The sequence below is a fragment of the Girardinichthys multiradiatus genome, chromosome 5 (genome assembly GCF_021462225.1).
Source record: "Girardinichthys multiradiatus isolate DD_20200921_A chromosome 5, DD_fGirMul_XY1, whole genome shotgun sequence".
Classification (NCBI taxonomy): domain Eukaryota; kingdom Metazoa; phylum Chordata; class Actinopteri; order Cyprinodontiformes; family Goodeidae; genus Girardinichthys; species Girardinichthys multiradiatus.
In genome coordinates this window covers 33,410,237-33,419,179 of record NC_061798.1, presented here as the reverse complement: position 1 = coordinate 33,419,179, position 8,943 = coordinate 33,410,237, and the positions used below count along the sequence as shown (strand labels likewise).

The window sequence follows — 8,943 nt, the reverse complement described above, 5'->3', positions numbered from 1 at the left end:
TTAATTTAACTGCTTGGTAAAAACAGGCATATACATAAAGGAAAAATAAGGCTTCTCTACAAATTAACTACTAAAACAAGAATATGCTAAATTAAATAAATTATAGTAATTTTACATCAGCACAAAGTTTTAGGAAAACAGCCTTATTATCCCAGAATTTTTTTACGAAAAGATTTTGTGGTGCTAGTGGCCTTTATTGACAGTAATTAGACAGGAAATGGCATAAAGAGAAGGGGGAGGGCCTAAAGCAAAGATCCCAAAGTCTGGGTTTGAATCCTGAATGCCTGCATCAATGACTAATGGCCTCTTTTTATGGGGTCCCTGCACTACCGCCCTCAACTCCATGTATAAATTCTGTATTTCAAATCAGTTTGGGTTGCATAAAATGTAAATCATCAAAATTGTTGTAATTTATTTACTGCCAAGGGTTTGCTTAGGTCACTGTAGAATGCACTTGTAAGAGCAACTAGATCAGGGCGATGAGATATAATTTAGATGGGAAACTTAAGAAACAGGGATAATGCAGCCTCTGGTGGCTCAGACTGCATGGTTTAAACAAATTACCAGCTAGAGAACCTGTGTTCAATTTGGCGTTGGACAAATACTGCAAGAGACAGCCATTGCAAACTAAAAAGATTAAAACAATTGTTGCATCATTGCACAGAAACTGTGATCTGATGTGTCAGTAGCTGATACATGATTATAAACGTTACCATGATATGACTATATTGAAAAACATGTTTTGACTTGTCTACAAGTCAATTATTATTGAGTACATAATTAATACTGTGATATCAATTTATAACTATGAATATAATCATAATAACTGTAGAATACAATACAATACAATAAATTAGAATAGAATTGGATTATTGATTTATCCCAAGCATGTTGGGACAGGTAGTCAATGACTCCTTTTAAGTCAAATTTTAGATAACTTCTGGACAGGCAGTTCTAGACAGGGGCCAACAGGGGCCAGTACCTCCCTGAAACTGGTCCCTGTTATGGCCCCTGCCCTGAAGACAAAATACTAAAGAATTTCTTATGATGATATGCGTTGGCACAGAGATCGTAACTGATTGGTCTCTTGGCCCAATTTCCTTTTTTACTTTTACAGATGATTTAACAATGAATCACAAATTAGGGTTTTTCACTTTTAGCTTCAGCTGTTTTGAGATAGGATCACAGTTTTCTGTTAGATCAGGGGTCTGCAACCTGCAGCTCCACTTGCGGCTCGCAAATGGGCTCTTTGGCTCAATTAATATATGAAATGATGAAATATTGCCCTATTTATTTTGTTTGGTCTTTCTTTTGTTCTTTGCCCCCATGAAAAAAACACTGGCCCCACCCTGGTCCCCCTGTTACATTTGGTGTAGAACCACCACTGAAGTTCTGTGATTTAGCCTAGAAATATCAGAACTGGACTTTATCAAATAAGTCATGGAAAGATAAGGCAAATTCAAATTAAAATGGTTAAACCCAGCCCTTTGATGCACAAAACTATTTGCAAAGAAAATTGTCTGAAAAATATCTGAGAAACACATGACCTAACATTTGTTGTGTTTGTATTCCTGTAGGTTAAATCTTAGATGAGGGAGGGTTCACGCACACATGCGCACACACACACACACACACACACACACACACGCACACACCTCTGAGGACCTTGCATTGGCGCTCATTGACTTCTATTGATTTTAATTCATTTTCAACCCTTTCTATGGTCTAACCATTACCAGTACATACATAATCCTAAACCTCACCTACACTCAATTCACACCTTAGTCCTAAACCTAACCCCTAGCAAAATAACAAGTGAGAGCCATGAAAATGTCCTCACTTTGCTGGTGAAATGCGAAAAATGGTCCTCACTCAGCTTCACAAACAGGAACACGCACACACACACACACACACACACACAATCTGTTATCAGAAGATCAGGATGTGAAGGATCACTACATCTCTAAGCCAGGGAGTTTCCTTCTCTGGCTGCTGCTCTGTTAAATTACTGTATTACTGTGTGTCTGTGTGTGTGTGTGTGTGTGTGTGTGTGTGTGTGTGTCTTTCTAGCAAATTTTGTCTTTGTAAAGATTCAGTTGCTGTTTGTGTTTATATGCAGCATTAAGACATTATTTGATAAGTCTGCTGTCATCTGCAAACACACACACTCATTCACACTAAGACTTTTCCAAATACTGTGTGTCATCTCCCCATGCCGTAACTTCTCAGGTATGGATACTGTCATCACCTGAGACACCTCAGGATCCTCCTTTAAATGTCTCTCCATTTAAACAGAAATGCTTGGTGACACTATAAGACATGATCAAACACATTAATGAGCATTTATGCTTTAGATGTGAGGTAACTAGATTCTTAAGAACAAAGATCACAGTCAGGTGAAAATCAGTTTTGTCAAAAATATAAAAGTTGAAGTCAGTGTCAGTGTCCTGAACAGGAATATTTCAGAATCAGGTTTTATTGCCATGTCAGTTATCACATGGATACAGAGCTGATTTGGGTAATTGATGCAACAAACATGTCTAGGGACAGACAAATATTTAACAGCTATTTAAACCGATACACATATAAGCATATGCACATCATATGAATATACTGTATGAGCTGAAACGTGTTCCAAGCTTCAGCTAAAACCTACACAAAACTCAGTAACCAGTGTTTTCTGAGTCAACATCACTGGCAGCTTCTCTTAGTGAAAACTGATCACCCAGCTACAGTTCATTGATCTGAAGAAAACTGCTTCCTTACAGCACTGTTTTATTAATTTCTAAAATGCACAATACCCCCAAAATGTTTTCCAAAGAGAAATGATTGGCATCAGAATTGATTAAAAATTACATTTTAAAAATTATTAATACCTCTGAATGAAAACCCCTTTTTTGGCATGACAGCAATCCAATCCATCTTGTGTTTATTGACCAGCATTTTTGCATATTTCCACTGGTATTTTAATGATTTATCTTTGGAGATTAACTCCAAGTCATTGAACTGGACAGTGTCATAATGTTCTTTACAGATTTGACCCACATGCAGAAGGACTTTCAGGAGGCAGGAGAAAAGTTTAACAAGTTTATTTGGCAGGATATGTGAATTGAACTGGAACCGGAACTGGAGGCACGGCACTGCACGGGAAAGGAGGATAGGTAAGTTCTCCGAAGATGAACAGAGTACTGGGAATTAAATGAGACTTGAGCTTACTGTCTTTGATGAGAGGGGGGTGGTGTGGAGGAATGATACGAAGCCTGGGAGGACTGAACAGATGCTGCTGCGGCACTGGTGAATAGTCCAGGATGACGGTGAGTACTTTCTGCGGAGGCGTTGGTGAGTATTGACAATGGATATCCTTATAAATAATTTGGAGATTTACCTGGTGAGTCTTTGGTGATTAGTTGGTGGAGGACGAGCAGAGTTTGCTTGTCTGGAGGAATTGGTACTGAGCTGTCAGCTGGAGATTGAACCAAACTTGGATTCTTCTGAGGTTTGAATGCTTAGGCTGAAGCGGGATCCAACACTGAGGACCTTAAGCCAGAGCTGAAGGTTGCAAGAGCATGAAACCAGGACTTTAGGATTCCTAAGGAAGGAGCACAAAAAAGGTAAGAAGCTTTGAGCTTAAACTTCAGACTGTGAATACAAGGCTTGGCCAATAGAAGTTACCACAGAGGTTAACACTCAGGCACTGGAGTGCTGACAGCTCCACCTTCTTATACTCCAGCAGGTGATGGAAATGCAGCACACCTGTTACCCTCCACACCATCTTGGCGGAATCTAGTGGTGAGTAAGTGTTAGCAGCAGGTAAAAACAATACATGAAACTCCCAGGCTCCGACAGACGGACTCCTTACCATCACCCTAATCTTTAGCTCCTTCCACAGACTCTCTATAAGATTCAAGGCAGGACTTGAGGCTGGGCCTCCAAAATATTATTACTTCCACTAAGAAAAAAAATTGTTTTTAAATTTAAAAGATTGCTTTAAACCCAAATCCGCCATTAAGTTGAATAATTGAGCACTAGTCTGCTTTCGAGTAAATGCACCTCCGATGAATCAAAATTACACAGGTTCAAAGACAAATGTTTTGATTTAATCGCATAGTATATTTTATTGTTAATGTTCAAAATTTAATTTATGTGGCAACCTGTCCAGGATGTAATGGCCACTCGCTCAGGGACCACCGGAGATAGGCACCAACCCTCCCCGCGGCCCCGAGAAGATAGCAAGCATAGCAAATGGAGGAGTGGGTTATTTTCATCATGCTATTTGTTTTAAATCTTAAAAACTGCACCTTGTCTGAACTTTTATGATTGTCTAAGCGTGTGTGAGAAGCAATCTTTCTTGTTCATGTGTCAGTAAAGAGCAGCAGACTGATGCCCCGAGGAGACCCAGGTTGCTGTTGTTGTGAAGTCATGTTTTGCTTTTAAAAACTTGGCAGGTTTTCAGACTGAGCGCTGTCTACACCTCTCTGAAAAGAACAGTCACACACATACTCATAAACACTGACACACACATACACATGTATTCCCACAGTTGCTTTGAGGTAAGGTTTGGTAAAACTTCCCTGCCTGTCTTTCATGTGGGAGGCTTAAGAGTTGTCACAGTAACAGCAGGAAACCACGATGCTTTGATAGACCCTCCGCACTGGACAGAAACCTGTCAACGGCAGGTCTGGACCTGTCTGTGTGAGCGTGTGTTAATGCATCTGGGTACGGGTCAGGTGCTGCTTTTGAAGACAGATGAGTATTTTGGAGATGTGGGACATCGTGATCAGCACACAATCTAATTGTGAGATTAAGGTAAAGTGAATAGCATGTTTTTACTAAAGTGGTCAAAACCTCAGTATGACTCTAATGAAGAGACTTTTTTAGCAACTGTATAAATTTGCTATGTGTCTGGGCAGATTTAGACTGTGTGAAAAATTCAACCCACTGTTTACTGGGTTCATTGTCAAAATTGAATGGGTCAACAAGCAGTTGCATCTCTTTCAAACTGTATTTTGGTTTTGTTTTAGTCTTTAAATTTGTATTGCTGCATTGCTAAATTTGACCAACGGGTGCTTATATCTTATAAGGAGGGCTTCTAGAGGGCTGTGGATGTGCAGACACATACACTTTAATATATTGCCTCCTTGTGCCCTTAAAAATAAAAGTATCCTGGATAGCAAACACTAAATTCCTAGAAAACCATTAATCTGAGTACATTTATTCAGTAATGAAGATGTCCACTGTTAAGACCTTTATTGTTGGTACTAACTTATGCATTTTTTTACTTTACAATTTACTTACAAATTGCAATTACCTTCACCAACAGCTTTAAGTTAATAATTAAATACTTTCTGTTTTCGTAAGGTGTGACTATGGCAGCAAACAGTGTTCAGTGGCTGAGACATTTGCCTCAGCCACCGGCCACAAGGCTGGACAAGAATCCAGGTTTATCTTGACAGCACGCAGCGTTCGGAAAATTAAGAAGTTAAAAATAAATCCCCATCTTTGAGGGGACAACAACTATTAGACACAATCTACGTGCCAACCGGTTGTTTGAGAGGCATGCAAGAAAAAAGCTTCGTCTGTCCTACCATCAAAAATACAGATGTGTGGAGTTTAATAAACACTCCTGAGGTTTGATCTAAAAAGGTGTTCTGTGCTCAGATAAGACCAACCTTTGAAAGAGATACATTGCTTTGCAAAAGTACTCGGCCCCCTTGAACTGGTCAACCTTTTGCCACATTTCAGGCTTCAAACATAAAGATATAAAATTCTAATTTTTTGTGAAGAATCAACAAGTGGGACACAATCGTGAAGTGGGATGAAATTTATTGGATGTGTCAAACTTTTTTAACAAATAAAAAACTGAAAAGTGGGGCGTGCAATATTATTCAGCTCCCTTGCATTAATACTTTGTAGCGCCACCCTTTGCTGCAATTACAGCTGCAAGTCTTGGTGTATGTCTCTATCAGTTTTGCACATCGAGAGACTGAAATTCTTGCCCATTCTTCCTTGCAAAACAGCTCGAGCTCAGTGAGGTTGGACGGAGAGCGTTCGTGAACAGCAGTCTTCAGCTCTTTCCACAGATTCTCGATTGGATTCAGGTCTGGACTTTGACTTGGCCATTCCAACACCTGGATACGTTTATTTGTGAACCATTTCATTGTAGATTTGGCTTTATGTTTTGGATCATTGTCTTGTTGGAAAATAAATCTCCGTCCCAGTCTCAGGTCTCTTACAGACTCCAACTGGTTTTCTTCCAGAATGGTCCTGTATTTGACCCCATCCATCTTCCCATCAATTTGGACCATCTTCCCTGCCCCAGCTGACGAAAAGCAGGCCCAAACCATGATACTGCCACCACCATGTTAGACAGTGGGGATGGTGTGTTCAGGGTGATGAGCTGTGTTGCTTTTACGCCAAACATATCGTTTTGCATTGTGGCCAAACAGTTAGATTTTGGTTTCATCTGACCAGAGCACCTTCTCCACATGTTTGGTGTGTCTCCCAGGTGGCTTGTTGCAAACTTTAAACAAGACTTTTTATGAATATCTTTGAGAAATGGCTTTCTTCTTGCCACTCTTCCATAAAGGCCAGATTTGTGCAGTGTACGACTGATTGTTGTCCTATGAACAGACTCTTCCCACCTCAGCTGTAGATCTCTGCAGTGCATCCAGAGTGATCATGGGCCTCTTGGCTTCATCTCTGATCAGTCTTCTCCTTGTTCAAGATGAAAGTTTAGAGGGCCGGCTGGGTCTTGGTAGATTTGCAGTGGTCTGATACTCCTTCCATTTCAATATGATTGCTTGCACAGTGCTCCCTGGTATGTTTAAAGCTTGGGAAATCTTTTTGTATCCAAATCCAGCTTTAAACTTCTCCTCAACAGTATCTCGGACCTGCCTGGTGTGTTCCTTGGTCTTCATGATGCTCTCTGCGCTTTGAACAGAACCCTGAGACTATCACAGAGCAGGTGCATTTATACGGAGACTTGATTACACACAGGTGGATTCTATTTATCATCATCAGTCATTTGGGACAACATTGGATCATTCAGAGATCCTCACTGAACGTCTGGAGTGAGTTTGCTGCACTGAAAGTAAAGGGGCCGAATAATATTGCACGCCACACTTTTCAGTTTTTTATTTGTTAAAAAAGTTTGACACATTCACTAAATTTCATTCCACTTCACGATTGTGTCCCACTTGTTGTTGATTCTTCACAAAAAATTTGAATGTTATATCTTTATGTTTGAAGCCTTGAAATGTGGCAAAAGGTTGACCAGTTCAAGGGGGCCGAATACTTTTGCAAAGCAATGTATCTCTTTCAAAGGCCATGGAAACCTTGTTAGGGTGCATGGCATCATAAACCTTCTGGAATACAAGGATATTTTGAAAACAAAATCATTGATTCAAAAATAGGGAGTCTTTCAGTAAGATGATGAACTAGAACCTATGACCAAATCAACACAAAAAAGTCAACCTGACAGAAAATCCACCTTCATCCATGGTCATCTCATTCCCTGGACCTAAATCCTGTAGTAAACCTGTGAGGTGAGCTGAAGAGAAGAGGACATTAAAGAAGTCCCAGGACTCTGGTTGCTCTAGAGAGACTACAACCTTGTTAAATGTTACAGGAGATGACTAAGTGCTGTCCTTTTTGTATAATGTATTAACAGTAGCGTTACCAATACATATGGCACAGATGGTTTATCTAGAAAGAATATATATTGTTTCTTGATGTTGGACATTAAATACATGTAAGCACATTAAAGGTTGAATTTTTCTAAAAACTTTCAGTGTAAGCGTATGATACAGCAATAAAACATTATTTTAAGCCTTTTTGAAAATTTTTACCGGGGCTGCCAAAACTTTTTAGAGCATGAAGTTTCTATATTTTTTCCATTTTACCTGGATTGTTCAGATTTTTTCAAAATAAGGTCTTGTTGAGAGATTAGGGACAGTCAATATCTTACATACCATTGATGTCTATCTTGATTTGCATCCTCTCTTTGATGAAACATAGGTTAGTTGTCCAACTATTAGGTCATCAGAGCAGGGCTAAGAACTATGTGGGCATAATTAATGTAATCCCATTCTCAGAAGTGGCATAGCATTTAGTCCAAATGCAGCATTATAAACTGTTGTCTCATTTTAATTAGACGATTACTTACACTTACTTACACATGCATTAAATATACAGATGCATGCACTAAATATATATAGAAAAAAACACAAATATGATGGTGTGCATAAATATCTATATCACATAAAAATATTAAAATCTCCATTTAAAGGACTAGAAGTTTGGAAAGTGAGAGTGCACAAGGTTTACAGCACAATCACACAGTTAAAGGCACGCATGTCGACCTATTTAGAATTGATTATGCATTGGAGATAATTAATCTTCAACTGAACTCACATCAAGAGGGGACTAAAGACACAAGGGAAATGCATTTCAAAGGAGCAGCGGAGGCATTCTTCTCCTCTGCTATCAATGATGCGTTGACACACATTTGTCATGTCAAGACCCTGAGGAAAAGTCCCACCAATTATTCAATATAGGAAAAAATCCATGACGTCTACTCCCCTGCCACTCGGAGAAAATCTCTGTTGTCACTTTTTCCTCCTGTCCCTCCAGGAACACCAGTGGCAACCTGTGTTATTGGGTTTTTATGATGACTGTACAGTCTGAACATGTGGAAGCATCTCTGCTCCAGTGAGCACACAAATGCTGTTAGATTGATCTGCTAATCTAGTGGGGCAGGGGAGTGCAAGACTTTCATTTAGTTAAAATCATTACTACCCCAACAAGACAGAGAGAGAGATAAAGGGATCTGGAATGAGAGACAAAATTAAGAATTGGGAAAGAACAGAGAAAATCTGAGAATAAAAAAAGAACAAAATAGCTAGGGCAACAGAAAAATGAAAATCATGAAGTGTAAAAAGTGTT

At 39.4% G+C, this 8,943-nt stretch overlaps 1 long non-coding RNA gene across 1 annotated transcript; it reads right to left on the bottom strand.

Annotated features, from left to right (window-relative positions):
* Positions 1-3,073: 3,073 nt before the first annotated feature.
* LOC124868124 lies at positions 3,074-3,605 on the bottom strand. Its single transcript, XR_007038247.1, has 3 exons — positions 3,386-3,605; positions 3,217-3,291; positions 3,074-3,140 (listed from the first exon to the last, which is right to left on the bottom strand). It is a non-coding gene; the product is annotated as an uncharacterized LOC124868124 (long non-coding RNA).
* Positions 3,606-8,943: the final 5,338 nt, after the last annotated feature.